Source organism: Hyla sarda, unplaced genomic scaffold (genome assembly GCF_029499605.1).
Source record: "Hyla sarda isolate aHylSar1 unplaced genomic scaffold, aHylSar1.hap1 scaffold_887, whole genome shotgun sequence".
Classification (NCBI taxonomy): Eukaryota; Metazoa; Chordata; class Amphibia; order Anura; family Hylidae; genus Hyla; species Hyla sarda.
The window spans coordinates 42,642-65,240 of record NW_026610916.1 but is presented as its reverse complement, the minus strand read 5'-3'; the positions used below and the strand labels follow the sequence as shown (position 1 = coordinate 65,240).

Genomic DNA, 22,599 nt, shown 5'->3' with positions numbered 1-22,599 from the left:
GCCTGCAGATGCCTCCTTGGCTGTCCCCAAACGGTATCAAACCAACACCCACGGGAAGCTGTAAGCATAGAGGACATGCCTGCACCCCATTGGACTTACCTGTGTGGGTTAAATCCGGGTTATTTGACAACCTATGGCGGTGATGGTTCTGCTCAGGCAGAGCAGTGCTGATGCTCCTCATAAAGCTGTCGCTGCTGTGAAGGTTCTAGGTGACATCACAAATCCCTTTGGTTACATACACAACAAAGCTGGGTTGTTGTTGTTTACACTCTGCAAGGCCTGTGGAAGTGAGTGACATCATAGCACTGTAGTTCTGAGGGTTCAAGATGGATGCAACAATCTCCTGTTGCTTCTATGAAGGCCGTAATAGACGACATCACCAAACAGCTCCATAGTCACATACACAGCAAAGGAGAGATGTTGTTTACACCTAGTGATGTCAGTGGTATTGAGTGACATCACAGCACAGTGCTAAGGCTCCTGGGCCTGGACACAGCAGCGGCTGCAATATCTCAACGGAGAATACGTTTATATCTATGTGTGTGTGTGCGCATATATATATATATATATATATATATATATATATATATATATATTTCTCCGCCGAAATCACTTTTAAACCCATTTCCACCTTTTTTTCCCTTCTCTTCCTCTTACTTTTTTTTCACGTTTTTTTACGTTTTTCTCCTTTTCGCCTCTTTTCTGGGCGTATTATTCTTCTTTTTCTTCTTTTTTTTCGTCTAATGCATACCCCATCAGTGCAGCAATGCTTATTCAATACCGCCAGCAGATGGAGACACTGGGGGATAATTTTCTAAGGATTTATACTGATTTTTCCTGTCTGAATTTGTCGCACAGAAAGTTGCAGGCCAAATATGTGTGACATTTCTGCGACTTTAGCTTCTAGAGCATTTTTACAACATTATACATAGGTGCTGAATACATAAAAAGCGACTGTTCAGCGACAGACAAGTCGCATCGGCTGAAAGTAGGCCAGAATGTCAGTCCATGTTGGAGCAGGTTTAGATACAGTCTAAAGCATAGATCTCAAAGTCTGTGCACAGAATTTAGCAAGGGCCTCGCACCTTCTGATGCATCAGGTAGGTGCACAATAGCATAGCCTAACCCTCTGTACTTTGGTCTATATTGATGCGGGACATAGACAGCCAGCTGATGACCAATCCATTAGTGCAATGGATGGCTGGAAGCATTTGTCTTTGCCTTTGCAATACCACAGAAGCAATGCATGGTCAATGTACAGCAATGACACACCTGTGTGAACAGCCAGGAGACCCCCCCCCCCCCATGTTATGTTACATAGTTACATAGTTAGTACGGTCGAAAAAAGACATATGTCCATCACGTTCAACCAGGGAATTAAGGGGTAGGGGTGTGGCGCGATATTGGGGAAGGGATGAGATTTTATATTTCTTCATAAGCATTAATCTTATTTTGTCAATTAGGAACATTCAGCACCCACCCGCTATCAAGGCAGCTGCCTATCATGTCATGCCCTACCTGCACAGGTGTGCTGGCTACTCAAATGATCCAATTAAGGAGGCCATTTAGTCAGCAGCAGCAGAAGTCCTGTGCCTGGACGCTCCAACAGGGGCCAGACACAAGCAGAAGCAGAAGCAGCAGAAGCAGCAGCAGCACCACCTTTTGTTTTTTGGCTGCAGCAGCAGCAAGGCCCACAGGGCTGGCTAGCTGGCTAGCCAGCAAGCAGGTAGCAATGAAAGTAGGAATCTTTCTTTTTAACCCTGTAAGGGGGTGGTGCACTGTACCCGAAGATACTGCCATATCGGGTCAATGCATAGGGCGACGGAAGCAAGCTTCGAAATCGGCCCCCGTTCTCAAAAATCCATTTAATATATGGTCCCCAGATAGGGGACGTATCAGATATTAAACTGATAAGAACAGATTTTTTTTTTAAGTTTCCCTCAGAACTAAATCATAGTTCTAAGATCTTATGTGAACTAGATTTTTGTGCTCATCATCAGGTAACTTTTTTATTTATTTCCAAAATAAAACAAATTAAAACAACATAACTAACAACAAAAACTCAAATAAACCTTATTCCAAAATCAAACCCTTTCTCCAAGCAAAAACTCCCAAATAATCAATTAATCCGAATTGAAGAGCTCCACTCTTCAAAGCTTTTTTAACTGGAACTGCCAACCATGGCGACACTTGGTAGGTCGCCATGAAGCGTCCCACATCAGGCTTTAAGGACTGCAATACTTTTTCCCTCGCAGTTTCAAGTCGAGTGTTCACTTTTATTTTAAATTTTAGTAAATCTTGCACAAATACTTCTCTTTCTTCCTTTGGGGCTTGGTCCAGCACCTCGCCCAAAAAACCAACAAAATATTCACCAAGAAATCTTTTCTTCAATTCCTCTGTTGGCTCCCCTTCAGAAGCCTCACTCCCACTTTCTTCTTCTTTTTTCTTCCTCTTCAACTTTACTTCACTTTCAAACTCCATAGCCACAGATTTTTCTGGGCAGTTTTTAGAGTAATGCCCAGTCTTCTTATTAATTTCTGGTTCATCTTGCAGCAAACCCACATCTTCTCTCTTCTTTTTCTTCTTTGGACAATTTGCGTACAAATGTCCACTTTGGTTACACAAATTACATTTACCCCTCTGGGTACACGACTCTGTTCCATGTCCTTCCTTCTGGCATTTATAACACCATAGATACGTACATTCATCTTTCAGGTGTCCATATTGTCTGCACTTACGGCAGAAATTCTGCATTCCAGCAAAAAACAGGTCCCCATTTATGGAACCTATCTTGAAACGGGAAGGAGGAAACACTGTTCCCCCTCCCGCCTCCTCCCTAAATTTTACTTTAAACTTCCATTTTGTTGTCCAAACCCCATACTGGTTAAATACTTTACCCAAAGGCACAATCTCTTCACAAAACTGGTCCAAAAAAACAACTATGTCCTCCTCAGGGATATATGGACTATACATTCTTACAGTCAATATTTTTTCTTTCCCTGGAAAATGGGGAATAACTTCCACGCCTTCCCAGATTACATGAGTCTTAGAGGCATCCACTTTCTTACAAAATGAATCACAATCTTCATCAGAGACAAAGATTATGTCATAACACCCCCTCTTGGGGAATTCCAGCATAGACAGAATCTGTACCTTGGATACGTGCAGAAGTCCAAACAGCATGTCCTCCACTACAAAAGAAAGTCCTCTTCCTCTCTTAGCAGAGTCCTTCAGCAGGATGCGAACGCCATTTTTAATCCTCCCGAAAAAGGGCATCTCCTCTTCTCTGGTTCCAGGCATCTCCGGTTCTTCTGCCATCTTGTAGAAAATCACGTCCAACAGGAACAAAAGACACTCCCCCACAGAATGTGGGCAGTGAAAGGGGATCGCTCCCCGTTGTCCGGGGACTAGGCCGGCTCCCCAATTGCAGCAAGGGGGTGAAGTCCCTCCGTTAGGAAGGACGATCCCCCAAGGCCAAGGAGCCGGGTACCCCAGACACCCTCTGGCCAGACCAAGTGAGCCGAAACTACACTTGATCTTAGCCAAAAGGCCGAGAAGCGATAACCGTGAAAGGGGCGGGCCCAACAAGGTCCCCTTCATGGGCACTATCACTGCTTGCTGTCAGGGAGGCTGCCAGACAATTTTCCATGCACACTCTGGGCTGGGGGGCAGTCAACCACCAGTACACACAGCAGAACCTAAACCCATACCATTATTGCTAAGCAGCAAGACAGGGGCCCATTGCACTCCCACGGGGCCTTTTTAAATGCAATCCATAACCCGGATTTGCCAGGAACCCTTCTTACTCCTCCTACTTGCATGTGACACTGGGCTTAGGATCTGCATAGGAAACACACACACAAGCACACACCTACCTTTGTTGCCTGCAGATGCCTCCTTGGCTGTCCCCAAACGGTATCAAACCAACACCCACGGGAAGCTGTAAGCATAGAGGACATGCCTGCACCCCATTGGACTTACCTGTGTGGGTTAAATCCGGGTTATTTGACAACCTATGGCGGTGATGGTTCTGCTCAGGCAGAGCAGTGCTGATGCTCCTCATAAAGCTGTCGCTGCTGTGAAGGTTCTAGGTGACATCACAAATCCCTTTGGTTACATACACAACAAAGCTGGGTTGTTGTTGTTTACACTCTGCAAGGCCTGTGGAAGTGAGTGACATCATAGCACTGTAGTTCTGAGGGTTCAAGATGGATGCAACAATCTCCTGTTGCTTCTATGAAGGCCGTAATAGACGACATCACCAAACAGCTCCATAGTCACATACACAGCAAAGGAGAGATGTTGTTTACACCTAGTGATGTCAGTGGTATTGAGTGACATCACAGCACAGTGCTAAGGCTCCTGGGCCTGGACACAGCAGCGGCTGCAATATCTCAACGGAGAATACGTTTATATCTATGTGTGTGTGTGCGCATATATATATATATATATATATATATATATATATATATATATATATATTTCTCCGCCGAAATCACTTTTAAACCCATTTCCACCTTTTTTTCCCTTCTCTTCCTCTTACTTTTTTTTCACGTTTTTTTACGTTTTTCTCCTTTTCGCCTCTTTTCTGGGCGTATTATTCTTCTTTTTCTTCTTTTTTTTCGTCTAATGCATACCCCATCAGTGCAGCAATGCTTATTCAATACCGCCAGCAGATGGAGACACTGGGGGATAATTTTCTAAGGATTTATACTGATTTTTCCTGTCTGAATTTGTCGCACAGAAAGTTGCAGGCCAAATATGTGTGACATTTCTGCGACTTTAGCTTCTAGAGCATTTTTACAACATTATACATAGGTGCTGAATACATAAAAAGCGACTGTTCAGCGACAGACAAGTCGCATCGGCTGAAAGTAGGCCAGAATGTCAGTCCATGTTGGAGCAGGTTTAGATACAGTCTAAAGCATAGATCTCAAAGTCTGTGCACAGAATTTAGCAAGGGCCTCGCACCTTCTGATGCATCAGGTAGGTGCACAATAGCATAGCCTAACCCTCTGTACTTTGGTCTATATTGATGCGGGACATAGACAGCCAGCTGATGACCAATCCATTAGTGCAATGGATGGCTGGAAGCATTTGTCTTTGCCTTTGCAATACCACAGAAGCAATGCATGGTCAATGTACAGCAATGACACACCTGTGTGAACAGCCAGGAGACCCCCCCCCCCCCATGTTATGTTACATAGTTACATAGTTAGTACGGTCGAAAAAAGACATATGTCCATCACGTTCAACCAGGGAATTAAGGGGTAGGGGTGTGGCGCGATATTGGGGAAGGGATGAGATTTTATATTTCTTCATAAGCATTAATCTTATTTTGTCAATTAGGAACATTCAGCACCCACCCGCTATCAAGGCAGCTGCCTATCATGTCATGCCCTACCTGCACAGGTGTGCTGGCTACTCAAATGATCCAATTAAGGAGGCCATTTAGTCAGCAGCAGCAGAAGTCCTGTGCCTGGACGCTCCAACAGGGGCCAGACACAAGCAGAAGCAGAAGCAGCAGAAGCAGCAGCAGCACCACCTTTTGTTTATTGGCTGCAGCAGCAGCAAGGCCCACAGGGCTGGCTAGCTGGCTAGCCAGCAAGCAGGTAGCAATGAAAGTAGGAATCTTTCTTTTTAACCCTGTAAGGGGGTGGTGCACTGTACCCGAAGATACTGCCATATCGGGTCAATGCATAGGGCGACGGAAGCAAGCTTCGAAATCGGCCCCCGTTCTCAAAAATCCATTTAATATATGGTCCCCAGATAGGGGACGTATCAGATATTAAACTGATAAGAACAGATACTACACTTGATCTTAGCCAAAAGGCCGAGAAGCGATAACCGTGAAAGGGGCGGGCCCAACAAGGTCCCCTTCATGGGCACTATCACTGCTTGCTGTCAGGGAGGCTGCCAGACAATTTTCCATGCACACTCTGGGCTGGGGGGCAGTCAACCACCAGTACACACAGCAGAACCTAAACCCATACCATTATTGCTAAGCAGCAAGACAGGGGCCCATTGCACTCCCACGGGGCCTTTTTAAATGCAATCCATAACCCGGATTTGCCAGGAACCCTTCTTACTCCTCCTACTTGCATGTGACACTGGGCTTAGGATCTGCATAGGAAACACACACACAAGCACACACCTACCTTTGTTGCCTGCAGATGCCTCCTTGGCTGTCCCCAAACGGTATCAAACCAACACCCACGGGAAGCTGTAAGCATAGAGGACATGCCTGCACCCCATTGGACTTACCTGTGTGGGTTAAATCCGGGTTATTTGACAACCTATGGCGGTGATGGTTCTGCTCAGGCAGAGCAGTGCTGATGCTCCTCATAAAGCTGTCGCTGCTGTGAAGGTTCTAGGTGACATCACAAATCCCTTTGGTTACATACACAACAAAGCTGGGTTGTTGTTGTTTACACTCTGCAAGGCCTGTGGAAGTGAGTGACATCATAGCACTGTAGTTCTGAGGGTTCAAGATGGATGCAACAATCTCCTGTTGCTTCTATGAAGGCCGTAATAGACGACATCACCAAACAGCTCCATAGTCACATACACAGCAAAGGAGAGATGTTGTTTACACCTAGTGATGTCAGTGGTATTGAGTGACATCACAGCACAGTGCTAAGGCTCCTGGGCCTGGACACAGCAGCGGCTGCAATATCTCAACGGAGAATACGTTTATATCTATGTGTGTGTGTGCGCATATATATATATATATATATATATATATATATATATATATATATATTTCTCCGCCGAAATCACTTTTAAACCCATTTCCACCTTTTTTTCCCTTCTCTTCCTCTTACTTTTTTTTCACGTTTTTTTACGTTTTTCTCCTTTTCGCCTCTTTTCTGGGCGTATTATTCTTCTTTTTCTTCTTTTTTTTCGTCTAATGCATACCCCATCAGTGCAGCAATGCTTATTCAATACCGCCAGCAGATGGAGACACTGGGGGATAATTTTCTAAGGATTTATACTGATTTTTCCTGTCTGAATTTGTCGCACAGAAAGTTGCAGGCCAAATATGTGTGACATTTCTGCGACTTTAGCTTCTAGAGCATTTTTACAACATTATACATAGGTGCTGAATACATAAAAAGCGACTGTTCAGCGACAGACAAGTCGCATCGGCTGAAAGTAGGCCAGAATGTCAGTCCATGTTGGAGCAGGTTTAGATACAGTCTAAAGCATAGATCTCAAAGTCTGTGCACAGAATTTAGCAAGGGCCTCGCACCTTCTGATGCATCAGGTAGGTGCACAATAGCATAGCCTAACCCTCTGTACTTTGGTCTATATTGATGCGGGACATAGACAGCCAGCTGATGACCAATCCATTAGTGCAATGGATGGCTGGAAGCATTTGTCTTTGCCTTTGCAATACCACAGAAGCAATGCATGGTCAATGTACAGCAATGACACACCTGTGTGAACAGCCAGGAGACCCCCCCCCCCCCATGTTATGTTACATAGTTACATAGTTAGTACGGTCGAAAAAAGACATATGTCCATCACGTTCAACCAGGGAATTAAGGGGTAGGGGTGTGGCGCGATATTGGGGAAGGGATGAGATTTTATATTTCTTCATAAGCATTAATCTTTTTTTGTCAATTAGGAACATTCAGCACCCACCCGCTATCAAGGCAGCTGCCTATCATGTCATGCCCTACCTGCACAGGTGTGCTGGCTACTCAAATGATCCAATTAAGGAGGCCATTTAGTCAGCAGCAGCAGAAGTCCTGTGCCTGGACGCTCCAACAGGGGCCAGACACAAGCAGAAGCAGAAGCAGCAGAAGCACCACCTTTTGTTTATTGGCTGCAGCAGCAGCAAGGCCCACAGGGCTGGCTAGCTGGCTAGCCAGCAAGCAGGTAGCAATGAAAGTAGGAATCTTTCTTTTTAACCCTGTAAGGGGGTGGTGCACTGTACCCGAATATACTGCCATATCGGGTCAATGCATAGGGCGACGGAAGCAAGCTTCGAAATCGGCCCCCGTTCTCAAAAATCCATTTAATATATGGTCCCCAGATAGGGGACGTATCAGATATTAAACTGATAAGAACAGATACTACACTTGATCTTAGCCAAAAGGCCGAGAAGCGATAACCGTGAAAGGGGCGGGCCCAACAAGGTCCCCTTCATGGGCACTATCACTGCTTGCTGTCAGGGAGGCTGCCAGACAATTTTCCATGCACACTCTGGGCTGGGGGGCAGTCAACCACCAGTACACACAGCAGAACCTAAACCCATACCATTATTGCTAAGCAGCAAGACAGGGGCCCATTGCACTCCCACGGGGCCTTTTTAAATGCAATCCATAACCCGGATTTGCCAGGAACCCTTCTTACTCCTCCTACTTGCATGTGACACTGGGCTTAGGATCTGCATAGGAAACACACACACAAGCACACACCTACCTTTGTTGCCTGCAGATGCCTCCTTGGCTGTCCCCAAACGGTATCAAACCAACACCCACGGGAAGCTGTAAGCATAGAGGACATGCCTGCACCCCATTGGACTTACCTGTGTGGGTTAAATCCGGGTTATTTGACAACCTATGGCGGTGATGGTTCTGCTCAGGCAGAGCAGTGCTGATGCTCCTCATAAAGCTGTCGCTGCTGTGAAGGTTCTAGGTGACATCACAAATCCCTTTGGTTACATACACAACAAAGCTGGGTTGTTGTTGTTTACACTCTGCAAGGCCTGTGGAAGTGAGTGACATCATAGCACTGTAGTTCTGAGGGTTCAAGATGGATGCAACAATCTCCTGTTGCTTCTATGAAGGCCGTAATAGACGACATCACCAAACAGCTCCATAGTCACATACACAGCAAAGGAGAGATGTTGTTTACACCTAGTGATGTCAGTGGTATTGAGTGACATCACAGCACAGTGCTAAGGCTCCTGGGCCTGGACACAGCAGCGGCTGCAATATCTCAACGGAGAATACGTTTATATCTATGTGTGTGTGTGCGCATATATATATATATATATATATATATATATATATATATATATATTTCTCCGCCGAAATCACTTTTAAACCCATTTCCACCTTTTTTTCCCTTCTCTTCCTCTTACTTTTTTTTCACGTTTTTTTACGTTTTTCTCCTTTTCGCCTCTTTTCTGGGCGTATTATTCTTCTTTTTCTTCTTTTTTTTCGTCTAATGCATACCCCATCAGTGCAGCAATGCTTATTCAATACCGCCAGCAGATGGAGACACTGGGGGATAATTTTCTAAGGATTTATACTGATTTTTCCTGTCTGAATTTGTCGCACAGAAAGTTGCAGGCCAAATATGTGTGACATTTCTGCGACTTTAGCTTCTAGAGCATTTTTACAACATTATACATAGGTGCTGAATACATAAAAAGCGACTGTTCAGCGACAGACAAGTCGCATCGGCTGAAAGTAGGCCAGAATGTCAGTCCATGTTGGAGCAGGTTTAGATACAGTCTAAAGCATAGATCTCAAAGTCTGTGCACAGAATTTAGCAAGGGCCTCGCACCTTCTGATGCATCAGGTAGGTGCACAATAGCATAGCCTAACCCTCTGTACTTTGGTCTATATTGATGCGGGACATAGACAGCCAGCTGATGACCAATCCATTAGTGCAATGGATGGCTGGAAGCATTTGTCTTTGCCTTTGCAATACCACAGAAGCAATGCATGGTCAATGTACAGCAATGACACACCTGTGTGAACAGCCAGGAGACCCCCCCCCCCCATGTTATGTTACATAGTTACATAGTTAGTACGGTCGAAAAAAGACATATGTCCATCACGTTCAACCAGGGAATTAAGGGGTAGGGGTGTGGCGCGATATTGGGGAAGGGATGAGATTTTATATTTCTTCATAAGCATTAATCTTATTTTGTCAATTAGGAACATTCAGCACCCACCCGCTATCAAGGCAGCTGCCTATCATGTCATGCCCTACCTGCACAGGTGTGCTGGCTACTCAAATGATCCAATTAAGGAGGCCATTTAGTCAGCAGCAGCAGAAGTCCTGTGCCTGGACGCTCCAACAGGGGCCAGACACAAGCAGAAGCAGAAGCAGCAGAAGCAGCAGCAGCACCACCTTTTGTTTATTGGCTGCAGCAGCAGCAAGGCCCACAGGGCTGGCTAGCTGGCTAGCCAGCAAGCAGGTAGCAATGAAAGTAGGAATCTTTCTTTTTAACCCTGTAAGGGGGTGGTGCACTGTACCCGAAGATACTGCCATATCGGGTCAATGCATAGGGCGACGGAAGCAAGCTTCGAAATCGGCCCCCGTTCTCAAAAATCCATTTAATATATGGTCCCCAGATAGGGGACGTATCAGATATTAAACTGATAAGAACAGATACTACACTTGATCTTAGCCAAAAGGCCGAGAAGCGATAACCGTGAAAGGGGCGGGCCCAACAAGGTCCCCTTCATGGGCACTATCACTGCTTGCTGTCAGGGAGGCTGCCAGACAATTTTCCATGCACACTCTGGGCTGGGGGGCAGTCAACCACCAGTACACACAGCAGAACCTAAACCCATACCATTATTGCTAAGCAGCAAGACAGGGGCCCATTGCACTCCCACGGGGCCTTTTTAAATGCAATCCATAACCCGGATTTGCCAGGAACCCTTCTTACTCCTCCTACTTGCATGTGACACTGGGCTTAGGATCTGCATAGGAAACACACACACAAGCACACACCTACCTTTGTTGCCTGCAGATGCCTCCTTGGCTGTCCCCAAACGGTATCAAACCAACACCCACGGGAAGCTGTAAGCATAGAGGACATGCCTGCACCCCATTGGACTTACCTGTGTGGGTTAAATCCGGGTTATTTGACAACCTATGGCGGTGATGGTTCTGCTCAGGCAGAGCAGTGCTGATGCTCCTCATAAAGCTGTCGCTGCTGTGAAGGTTCTAGGTGACATCACAAATCCCTTTGGTTACATACACAACAAAGCTGGGTTGTTGTTGTTTACACTCTGCAAGGCCTGTGGAAGTGAGTGACATCATAGCACTGTAGTTCTGAGGGTTCAAGATGGATGCAACAATCTCCTGTTGCTTCTATGAAGGCCGTAATAGACGACATCACCAAACAGCTCCATAGTCACATACACAGCAAAGGAGAGATGTTGTTTACACCTAGTGATGTCAGTGGTATTGAGTGACATCACAGCACAGTGCTAAGGCTCCTGGGCCTGGACACAGCAGCGGCTGCAATATCTCAACGGAGAATACGTTTATATCTATGTGTGTGTGTGCGCATATATATATATATATATATATATATATATATATATATATATATATATTTCTCCGCCGAAATCACTTTTAAACCCATTTCCACCTTTTTTTCCCTTCTCTTCCTCTTACTTTTTTTTCACGTTTTTTTACGTTTTTCTCCTTTTCGCCTCTTTTCTGGGCGTATTATTCTTCTTTTTCTTCTTTTTTTTCGTCTAATGCATACCCCATCAGTGCAGCAATGCTTATTCAATACCGCCAGCAGATGGAGACACTGGGGGATAATTTTCTAAGGATTTATACTGATTTTTCCTGTCTGAATTTGTCGCACAGAAAGTTGCAGGCCAAATATGTGTGACATTTCTGCGACTTTAGCTTCTAGAGCATTTTTACAACATTATACATAGGTGCTGAATACATAAAAAGCGACTGTTCAGCGACAGACAAGTCGCATCGGCTGAAAGTAGGCCAGAATGTCAGTCCATGTTGGAGCAGGTTTAGATACAGTCTAAAGCATAGATCTCAAAGTCTGTGCACAGAATTTAGCAAGGGCCTCGCACCTTCTGATGCATCAGGTAGGTGCACAATAGCATAGCCTAACCCTCTGTACTTTGGTCTATATTGATGCGGGACATAGACAGCCAGCTGATGACCAATCCATTAGTGCAATGGATGGCTGGAAGCATTTGTCTTTGCCTTTGCAATACCACAGAAGCAATGCATGGTCAATGTACAGCAATGACACACCTGTGTGAACAGCCAGGAGACCCCCCCCCCCCCCATGTTATGTTACATAGTTACATAGTTAGTACGGTCGAAAAAAGACATATGTCCATCACGTTCAACCAGGGAATTAAGGGGTAGGGGTGTGGCGCGATATTGGGGAAGGGATGAGATTTTATATTTCTTCATAAGCATTAATCTTATTTTGTCAATTAGGAACATTCAGCACCCACCCGCTATCAAGGCAGCTGCCTATCATGTCATGCCCTACCTGCACAGGTGTGCTGGCTACTCAAATGATCCAATTAAGGAGGCCATTTAGTCAGCAGCAGCAGAAGTCCTGTGCCTGGACGCTCCAACAGGGGCCAGACACAAGCAGAAGCAGAAGCAGCAGAAGCAGCAGCAGCACCACCTTTTGTTTATTGGCTGCAGCAGCAGCAAGGCCCACAGGGCTGGCTAGCTGGCTAGCCAGCAAGCAGGTAGCAATGAAAGTAGGAATCTTTCTTTTTAACCCTGTAAGGGGGTGGTGCACTGTACCCGAAGATACTGCCATATCGGGTCAATGCATAGGGCGACGGAAGCAAGCTTCGAAATCGGCCCCCGTTCTCAAAAATCCATTTAATATATGGTCCCCAGATAGGGGACGTATCAGATATTAAACTGATAAGAACAGATACTACACTTGATCTTAGCCAAAAGGCCGAGAAGCGATAACCGTGAAAGGGGCGGGCCCAACAAGGTCCCCTTCATGGGCACTATCACTGCTTGCTGTCAGGGAGGCTGCCAGACAATTTTCCATGCACACTCTGGGCTGGGGGGCAGTCAACCACCAGTACACACAGCAGAACCTAAACCCATACCATTATTGCTAAGCAGCAAGACAGGGGCCCATTGCACTCCCACGGGGCCTTTTTAAATGCAATCCATAACCCGGATTTGCCAGGAACCCTTCTTACTCCTCCTACTTGCATGTGACACTGGGCTTAGGATCTGCATAGGAAACACACACACAAGCACACACCTACCTTTGTTGCCTGCAGATGCCTCCTTGGCTGTCCCCAAACGGTATCAAACCAACACCCACGGGAAGCTGTAAGCATAGAGGACATGCCTGCACCCCATTGGACTTACCTGTGTGGGTTAAATCCGGGTTATTTGACAACCTATGGCGGTGATGGTTCTGCTCAGGCAGAGCAGTGCTGATGCTCCTCATAAAGCTGTCGCTGCTGTGAAGGTTCTAGGTGACATCACAAATCCCTTTGGTTACATACACAACAAAGCTGGGTTGTTGTTGTTTACACTCTGCAAGGCCTGTGGAAGTGAGTGACATCATAGCACTGTAGTTCTGAGGGTTCAAGATGGATGCAACAATCTCCTGTTGCTTCTATGAAGGCCGTAATAGACGACATCACCAAACAGCTCCATAGTCACATACACAGCAAAGGAGAGATGTTGTTTACACCTAGTGATGTCAGTGGTATTGAGTGACATCACAGCACAGTGCTAAGGCTCCTGGGCCTGGACACAGCAGCGGCTGCAATATCTCAACGGAGAATACGTTTATATCTATGTGTGTGTGTGCGCATATATATATATATATATATATATATATATATATATATATATATTTCTCCGCCGAAATCACTTTTAAACCCATTTCCACCTTTTTTTCCCTTCTCTTCCTCTTACTTTTTTTTCACGTTTTTTTTACGTTTTTCTCCTTTTCGCCTCTTTTCTGGGCGTATTATTCTTCTTTTTCTTCTTTTTTTTCGTCTAATGCATACCCCATCAGTGCAGCAATGCTTATTCAATACCGCCAGCAGATGGAGACACTGGGGGATAATTTTCTAAGGATTTATACTGATTTTTCCTGTCTGAATTTGTCGCACAGAAAGTTGCAGGCCAAATATGTGTGACATTTCTGCGACTTTAGCTTCTAGAGCATTTTTACAACATTATACATAGGTGCTGAATACATAAAAAGCGACTGTTCAGCGACAGACAAGTCGCATCGGCTGAAAGTAGGCCAGAATGTCAGTCCATGTTGGAGCAGGTTTAGATACAGTCTAAAGCATAGATCTCAAAGTCTGTGCACAGAATTTAGCAAGGGCCTCGCACCTTCTGATGCATCAGGTAGGTGCACAATAGCATAGCCTAACCCTCTGTACTTTGGTCTATATTGATGCGGGACATAGACAGCCAGCTGATGACCAATCCATTAGTGCAATGGATGGCTGGAAGCATTTGTTGTCACGATGCCGGCTGGCAGGTAGTGGATCCTCTGTGCCAGAGAGGGATTGGCGTGGACCGTGCTAGAGGATCGGTTCTAAGTCACTACTGGTTTTCACCAGAGCCCGCCGCAAAGCGGGATGGTCTTGCTGCGGCGGTAGTGACCAGGTCGTATCCCCTAGCAACGGCTCAACCTCTCTGGCTGCTGAAGATAGGCGCGGTACAAGGGAGTAGACAGAAGCAAGGTCGGACGTAGCAGAAGGTCGGGGCAGGCAGCAAGGATCGTAGTCAGGGGCAACGGCAGGAGGTCTGGAACACAGGCTAGGAACACACAAGGAAACGCTTTCACTGGCACTAAGGCAACAAGATCCGGCGAGGGAGTGAAGGGGAAGTGAGGTGATATAGGGAAGTGCACAGGTGTAAACACTAATTGGAACCACTGCGCCAATCAGCGGCGCAGTGGCCCTTTAAATCGCAGAGACCCGGCGCGCGCGCGCCCTAGGGAGCGGGGCCGCGCGCGCCGGGACAGAACTGACGGAGAGCGAGTCAGGTACGGGAGCCGGGGTGCGCATCGCGAGCGGGCGCTACCCGCATCGCGAATCGCATCCCGGCCAGAGGCGGTATCGCAGCGCCCCGGGCCCGGAGCGCTGCAGTGAGAGGAGTGTAGCGAGCGCTCCGGGGAGGAGCGGGGACCCGGAGCGCTCGGCGTAACAGTACCCCCCCCCTTGGGTCTCCCCCTCTTCTTGGAGCCTGAGAACCTGAGGACCAGACTTTTGTCCAGGATATTGTCCTCAGGTTCCCAGGACCTCTCTTCAGGACCACAACCCTCCCAATCCACTAAAAAGAAGGTTTTCCCTCTGACCTTTTTAGATGCCAAAATTTCCTTGACGGAGAAGATGTCCGAGGAGCCGGAGACAGGAGTGGGGGGAACAGATTTGGGAGAGAAACGGTTAATGATAAGTGGTTTAAGAAGAGAAACATGAAAGGCATTAGGAATACGAAGAGAAGGAGGAAGAAGAAGTTTGTAAGAGACAGGATTAATCTGGCGCAAAATCTTGAAAGGACCAAGATAGCGTGGTCCCAACTTATAGCTAGGGACACGGAAGCGGACATATTTGGCGGAGAGCCATACCTTGTCTCCAGGGGAAAAAATGGGAGGAGCTCTTCTTTTCTTATCCGCGAATCTCTTCATGCGTGAAGAAGCCTGTAAGAGAGAATTTTGGGTCTCTCTCCATATGATGGAGAGATCACGAGAAATTTCATCCACAGCGGGCAGACCAGAGGGCAAGGGGGTAGGGAGGGGGGGAAGAGGGTGACGGCCGTACACCACGAAAAACGGGGATTTGGAGGAAGATTCAGAGATTCTGAAATTATACGAGAATTCGGCCCAAGGTAGAAGATCTGCCCAGTCATCCTGGCGGGAGGAAACAAAATGTCGTAAATAGTCACCCAAGATCTGGTTAATTCTTTCTACTTGTCCATTGGATTGAGGATGGTATGCAGAAGAAAAATTTAATTTAATCTTGAGTTGTTTACAGAGGGCCCTCCAGAATTTAGACACAAATTGGACGCCTCTATCCGAGACGATCTGCGTAGGCAACCCGTGAAGACGAAAAATGTGTACAAAAAATTGTTTAGCCAACTGAGGCGCTGAAGGAAGACCAGGAAGAGGGATGAAATGTGCCATTTTGGAGAATCGATCAACGACCACCCAAATAACAGTGTTGCCATGGGATGGGGGTAAGTCAGTAATAAAATCCATACCAATCAGAGACCAAGGTTGTTCGGGAACAGGCAGAGGAAGAAGAAAACCAGCGGGCTTCTGGCGAGGAGTCTTATCCCGGGCACAGATAGTGCAGGCTCGCACAAAGTCCACCACATCAGTCTCTAGAGTCGGCCACCAATAGAAGCGAGAGATGAGTTGCACAGATTTCTTGATGCCCGCATGACCTGCGAGATGGGAGGAGTGACCCCATTTGAGGATTCCGAGGCGTTGGCGTGGAGAAACAAAGGTCTTTCCTGGTGGAGTTTGCCTGATGGAGGCTGGAGAAGTGGAAATCAGGCAGTCAGGAGGAATGATGTGTTGAGGAGAGAGTTCAATTTCAGAAGCATCTGAGGAACGAGAGAGAGCATCGGCCCTAATGTTCTTATCAGCAGGCCGAAAGTGAATTTCAAAATTAAATCGGGCAAAGAACAGAGACCACCTGGCCTGACGAGGATTCAGCCGTTGGGCAGACTCGAGGTATGAGAGGTTCTTGTGATCGGTGTAAATAATAACTGGAAATCTTGATCCCTCCAGCAGATGCCTCCATTCCTCAAGTGCTAATTTAATGGCTAGAAGCTCTCGATCCCCGATGGAGTAGTTCCTCTCCGCCGGAGAGAAGGTCCTAGAAAAAAACCCACAAGTAACAGCATGCCCGGAAGAGTTTTTTTGTAGAAGGACAGCTCCAGCTCCCACTGAGGAGGCATCAACCTCCAATAGGAAGGGTTTAGATGGGTCAGGTCTGGAGAGCACGGGAGCCGAAGAGAAGGCGGACTTGAGTCGTTTAAAGGCGTCTTCCGCTTGAGGAGGCCAAGACTTGGGATCGGCATTTTTTTTGGTTAAAGCCACAATAGGAGCCACAATGGTAGAAAAATGTGGAATAAATTGCCTGTAATAATTGGCGAACCCCAAAAAACGTTGGATGGCACGGAGTCCGGAGGGGCGTGGCCAATCTAAGACGGCAGAGAGTTTATCTGGATCCATTTGTAGTCCCTGGCCAGAGACCAAGTATCCTAGAAAAGGAAGAGATTGGCATTCAAACAGACATTTCTCAATTTTAGCATAGAGTTGATTGTCACGAAGTCTCTGAAGAACCATACGGACATGCTGGCGGTGTTCTTCTAGATTGGCCGAAAAAATTAGGATATCATCAAGATATACAACAACACAGGAGTATAACAGATCACGAAAAATTTCATTAACAAAGTCTTGGAAGACAGCAGGGGCGTTGCACAGGCCAAAGGGCATGACCAGATACTCAAAGTGTCCATCTCTGGTGTTAAATGCTGTTTTCCACTCATCCCCCTCTCTGATGCGGATGAGGTTATAGGCGCCTCTTAAGTCCAATTTAGTAAAGATGTGGGCACCTTGGAGGCGATCAAAGAGTTCAGAGATGAGGGGTAAGGGGTAGCGGTTCTTAACCGTGATTTTATTAAGTCCGCGGTAGTCAATGCAAGGACGTAGGGAGCCATCTTTTTTGGACACAAAGAAAAATCCGGCTCCAGCAGGAGAGGAGGATTTACGGATAAAGCCCTTTTTTAGATTCTCCTGGACGTATTCAGACATGGCAAGAGTCTCTGGGGCAGAGAGAGGATAAATTCTGCCCCGGGGTGGAGTAGTGCCCGGGAGGAGGTCGATAGGACAGTCATAAGGCCTGTGAGGAGGTAGAGTCTCCGCTTGTTTTTTGCAGAAAACATCCGCGAAGTCCATATAGGCCTTAGGGAGACCGGTTACTGGAGGAAGCACAGAGTTACGGCAAGGGTTACTGGGAACCGGTTTTAGACAGTCCTTGGAACAAGAGAGCCCCCAACTCTTGATCTCCCCAGTGGACCAATCCAGGGTTGGGGAATGAAGTTGAAGCCAGGGAAGTCCAAGGAGAATTTCCGAGGTGCAATTGGGGAGGACCAAAAGTTCAATCCTCTCGTGATGAGATCCGATGCTCATTAGAAGGGGCTCCGTGCGGAAACGTATGGAACAGTCCAATCTTTCATTGTTTATACAATTGATGTAAAGGGGTCTGGTGAGACTGGTCACTGGGATGTTGAACCTGTTGACGAGAGAGGCCAAAATAAAATTTCCTGCAGATCCAGAGTCTAAGAAGGCCACAGAAGAGAAGGAGAAGGCAGAGGCAGACATCCGCACAGGCACAGTAAGACGTGGAGAAGCAGAGTGGACATCAAGGATTGTCTCACCTTTGTGCGGAGTCAGGGTACGTCTTTCCAGGCGGGGAGGGCGGATAGGACAATCCCTCAGGAAGTGTTCGGTACTAGCACAGTACAGGCAGAGGTTCTCCATGCGGCGTCGTGTCCTCTCTTGAGATGTCAGGCGAGACCGGTCGACCTGCATAGCCTCCACGGCGGGAGGCACAGGAACAGATTGCAGGGAACCAGAGGAGAGAGGAGCCGAGGAGAAGAAACGCCTCGTGCGAACAGAGTCCATATCTTGGCGGAGCTCCTGACGCCTTTCGGAAAAACGCATGTCAATGCGAGTGGCTAGGTGAATAAGTTCATGAAGATTAGCAGGCATTTCTCGTGCGGCCAGAACATCTTTAATGTTGCTGGATAGGCCTTTTTTAAAGGTCGCGCAGAGGGCCTCATTGTTCCAGGATAATTCAGAAGCAAGAGTACGGAATTGTACGGCATACTCGCCAACGGAAGAATTACCCTGGACCAGGTTCAACAGGGCAGTCTCAGCAGAAGAGGCTCGGGCAGGTTCCTCAAAGACACTTCGAATTTCCGAGAAGAAGGAGTGTACAGAGGCAGTGACGGGGTCATTGCGGTCCCAGAGCGGTGTGGCCCAAGCCAGGGCTTTTCCAGACAGCAGGCTGACTACGAAAGCCACCTTAGACCTTTCAGTGGGGAACTGGTCCGACATCATCTCCAAGTGTAATGAACATTGGGAAAGGAAGCCACGGCAAAGCTTAGAGTCCCCATCAAATTTATCCGGCAAGGATAGTCGTAGTCCAGAAGCGGCCACTCGCTGCGGAGGAGGTACAGGAGCTGGCGGAGGAGATGGTTGCTGGAGCTGTGGTAGTAACTGTTGTAGCATAACAGTCAGTTGAGACAGCTGTTGGCCTTGTTGCGCAATCTGTTGTGACTGCTGGGCGACCACCGTGGTGAGGTCAGCGACAACTGGCAGAGGAACTTCAGCGGGATCCATGGCCGGATCTACTGTCACGATGCCGGCTGGCAGGTAGTGGATCCTCTGTGCCAGAGAGGGATTGGCGTGGACCGTGCTAGAGGATCGGTTCTAAGTCACTACTGGTTTTCACCAGAGCCCGCCGCAAAGCGGGATGGTCTTGCTGCGGCGGTAGTGACCAGGTCGTATCCCCTAGCAACGGCTCAACCTCTCTGGCTGCTGAAGATAGGCGCGGTACAAGGGAGTAGACAGAAGCAAGGTCGGACGTAGCAGAAGGTCGGGGCAGGCAGCAAGGATCGTAGTCAGGGGCAACGGCAGGAGGTCTGGAACACAGGCTAGGAACACACAAGGAAACGCTTTCACTGGCACTAAGGCAACAAGATCCGGCGAGGGAGTGAAGGGGAAGTGAGGTGATATAGGGAAGTGCACAGGTGTAAACACTAATTGGAACCACTGCGCCAATCAGCGGCGCAGTGGCCCTTTAAATCGCAGAGACCCGGCGCGCGCGCGCCCTAGGGAGCGGGGCCGCGCGCGCCGGGACAGAACTGACGGAGAGCGAGTCAGGTACGGGAGCCGGGGTGCGCATCGCGAGCGGGCGCTACCCGCATCGCGAATCGCATCCCGGCCAGAGGCGGTATCGCAGCGCCCCGGGCCCGGAGCGCTGCAGTGAGAGGAGTGTAGCGAGCGCTCCGGGGAGGAGCGGGGACCCGGAGCGCTCGGCGTAACATTTGTCTTTGCCTTTGCAATACCACAGAAGCAATGCATGGTCAATGTACAGCAATGACACACCTGTGTGAACAGCCAGGAGACCCCCCCCCCCCCCCCATGTTATGTTACATAGTTACATAGTTAGTACGGTCGAAAAAAGACATATGTCCATCACGTTCAACCAGGGAATTAAGGGGTAGGGGTGTGGCGCGATATTGGGGAAGGGATGAGATTTTATATTTCTTCATAAGCATTAATCTTATTTTGTCAATTAGGAACATTCAGCACCCACCCGCTATCAAGGCAGCTGCCTATCATGTCATGCCCTACCTGCACAGGTGTGCTGGCTACTCAAATGATCCAATTAAGGAGGCCATTTAGTCAGCAGCAGCAGAAGTCCTGTGCCTGGACGCTCCAACAGGGGCCAGACACAAGCAGAAGCAGAAGCAGCAGAAGCAGCAGCAGCACCACCTTTTGTTTATTGGCTGCAGCAGCAGCAAGGCCCACAGGGCTGGCTAGCTGGCTAGCCAGCAAGCAGGTAGCAATGAAAGTAGGAATCTTTCTTTTTAACCCTGTAAGGGGGTGGTGCACTGTACCCGAAGATACTGCCATATCGGGTCAATGCATAGGGCGACGGAAGCAAGCTTCGAAATCGGCCCCCGTTCTCAAAAATCCATTTAATATATGGTCCCCAGATAGGGGACGTATCAGATATTAAACTGATAAGAACAGATACTACACTTGATCTTAGCCAAAAGGCCGAGAAGCGATAACCGTGAAAGGGGCGGGCCCAACAAGGTCCCCTTCATGGGCACTATCACTGCTTGCTGTCAGGGAGGCTGCCAGACAATTTTCCATGCACACTCTGGGCTGGGGGGCAGTCAACCACCAGTACACACAGCAGAACCTAAACCCATACCATTATTGCTAAGCAGCAAGACAGGGGCCCATTGCACTCCCACGGGGCCTTTTTAAATGCAATCCATAACCCGGATTTGCCAGGAACCCTTCTTACTCCTCCTACTTGCATGTGACACTGGGCTTAGGATCTGCATAGGAAACACACACACAAGCACACACCTACCTTTGTTGCCTGCAGATGCCTCCTTGGCTGTCCCCAAACGGTATCAAACCAACACCCACGGGAAGCTGTAAGCATAGAGGACATGCCTGCACCCCATTGGACTTACCTGTGTGGGTTAAATCCGGGTTATTTGACAACCTATGGCGGTGATGGTTCTGCTCAGGCAGAGCAGTGCTGATGCTCCTCATAAAGCTGTCGCTGCTGTGAAGGTTCTAGGTGACATCACAAATCCCTTTGGTTACATACACAACAAAGCTGGGTTGTTGTTGTTTACACTCTGCAAGGCCTGTGGAAGTGAGTGACATCATAGCACTGTAGTTCTGAGGGTTCAAGATGGATGCAACAATCTCCTGTTGCTTCTATGAAGGCCGTAATAGACGACATCACCAAACAGCTCCATAGTCACATACACAGCAAAGGAGAGATGTTGTTTACACCTAGTGATGTCAGTGGTATTGAGTGACATCACAGCACAGTGCTAAGGCTCCTGGGCCTGGACACAGCAGCGGCTGCAATATCTCAACGGAGAATACGTTTATATCTATGTGTGTGTGTGCGCATATATATATATATATATATATATATATATATATATATTTCTCTGCCGAAATCACTTTTAAACCCATTTCCACCTTTTTTTCCCTTCTCTTCCTCTTACTTTTTTTTCACGTTTTTTTACGTTTTTCTCCTTTTCGCCTCTTTTCTGGGCGTATTATTCTTCTTTTTCTTCTTTTTTTTCGTCTAATGCATACCCCATCAGTGCAGCAATGCTTATTCAATACCGCCAGCAGATGGAGACACTGGGGGATAATTTTCTAAGGATTTATACTGATTTTTCCTGTCTGAATTTGTCGCACAGAAAGTTGCAGGCCAAATATGTGTGACATTTCTGCGACTTTAGCTTCTAGAGCATTTTTACAACATTATACATAGGTGCTGAATACATAAAAAGCGACTGTTCAGCGACAGACAAGTCGCATCGGCTGAAAGTAGGCCAGAATGTCAGTCCATGTTGGAGCAGGTTTAGATACAGTCTAAAGCATAGATCTCAAAGTCTGTGCACAGAATTTAGCAAGGGCCTCGCACCTTCTGATGCATCAGGTAGGTGCACAATAGCATAGCCTAACCCTCTGTACTTTGGTCTATATTGATGCGGGACATAGACAGCCAGCTGATGACCAATCCATTAGTGCAATGGATGGCTGGAAGCATTTGTCTTTGCCTTTGCAATACCACAGAAGCAATGCATGGTCAATGTACAGCAATGACACACCTGTGTGAACAGCCAGGAGACCCCCCCCCCCCCATGTTATGTTACATAGTTACATAGTTAGTACGGTCGAAAAAAGACATATGTCCATCACGTTCAACCAGGGAATTAAGGGGTAGGGGTGTGGCGCGATATTGGGGAAGGGATGAGATTTTATATTTCTTCATAAGCATTAATCTTATTTTGTCAATTAGGAACATTCAGCACCCACCCGCTATCAAGGCAGCTGCCTATCATGTCATGCCCTACCTGCACAGGTGTGCTGGCTACTCAAATGATCCAATTAAGGAGGCCATTTAGTCAGCAGCAGCAGAAGTCCTGTGCCTGGACGCTCCAACAGGGGCCAGACACAAGCAGAAGCAGAAGCAGCAGAAGCAGCAGCAGCACCACCTTTTGTTTATTGGCTGCTGCAGCAGCAGCAAGGCCCACAGGGCTGGCTAG

General features: G+C 47.5%; 6 non-coding genes across 6 annotated transcripts; all 6 read right to left on the bottom strand.

Annotated features, from left to right (window-relative positions):
* Window positions 1-1,768: 1,768 nt before the first annotated feature.
* Window positions 1,769-1,950, bottom strand: LOC130348771 (U2 spliceosomal RNA). The gene has a single exon (XR_008886257.1). It is a non-coding gene; the product is annotated as a U2 spliceosomal RNA (small nuclear RNA).
* Window positions 1,951-5,654: 3,704 nt separating this feature from the next.
* Window positions 5,655-5,845, bottom strand: LOC130348788 (U2 spliceosomal RNA). Its single transcript, XR_008886272.1, has one exon. It is a non-coding gene; the product is annotated as a U2 spliceosomal RNA (small nuclear RNA).
* A 2,081-nt stretch (window positions 5,846-7,926) lies between these two features.
* On the bottom strand, window positions 7,927-8,117 carry LOC130348767 (U2 spliceosomal RNA). The gene has a single exon (XR_008886254.1). It is a non-coding gene; the product is annotated as a U2 spliceosomal RNA (small nuclear RNA).
* Window positions 8,118-10,204: 2,087 nt separating this feature from the next.
* Window positions 10,205-10,395, bottom strand: LOC130348787 (U2 spliceosomal RNA). The gene has a single exon (XR_008886271.1). It is a non-coding gene; the product is annotated as a U2 spliceosomal RNA (small nuclear RNA).
* A 2,093-nt stretch (window positions 10,396-12,488) lies between these two features.
* LOC130348786 (U2 spliceosomal RNA) lies at window positions 12,489-12,679 on the bottom strand. Its single transcript, XR_008886270.1, has one exon. It is a non-coding gene; the product is annotated as a U2 spliceosomal RNA (small nuclear RNA).
* Window positions 12,680-20,384: 7,705 nt separating this feature from the next.
* On the bottom strand, window positions 20,385-20,575 carry LOC130348784 (U2 spliceosomal RNA). The gene has a single exon (XR_008886268.1). It is a non-coding gene; the product is annotated as a U2 spliceosomal RNA (small nuclear RNA).
* Window positions 20,576-22,599: the final 2,024 nt, after the last annotated feature.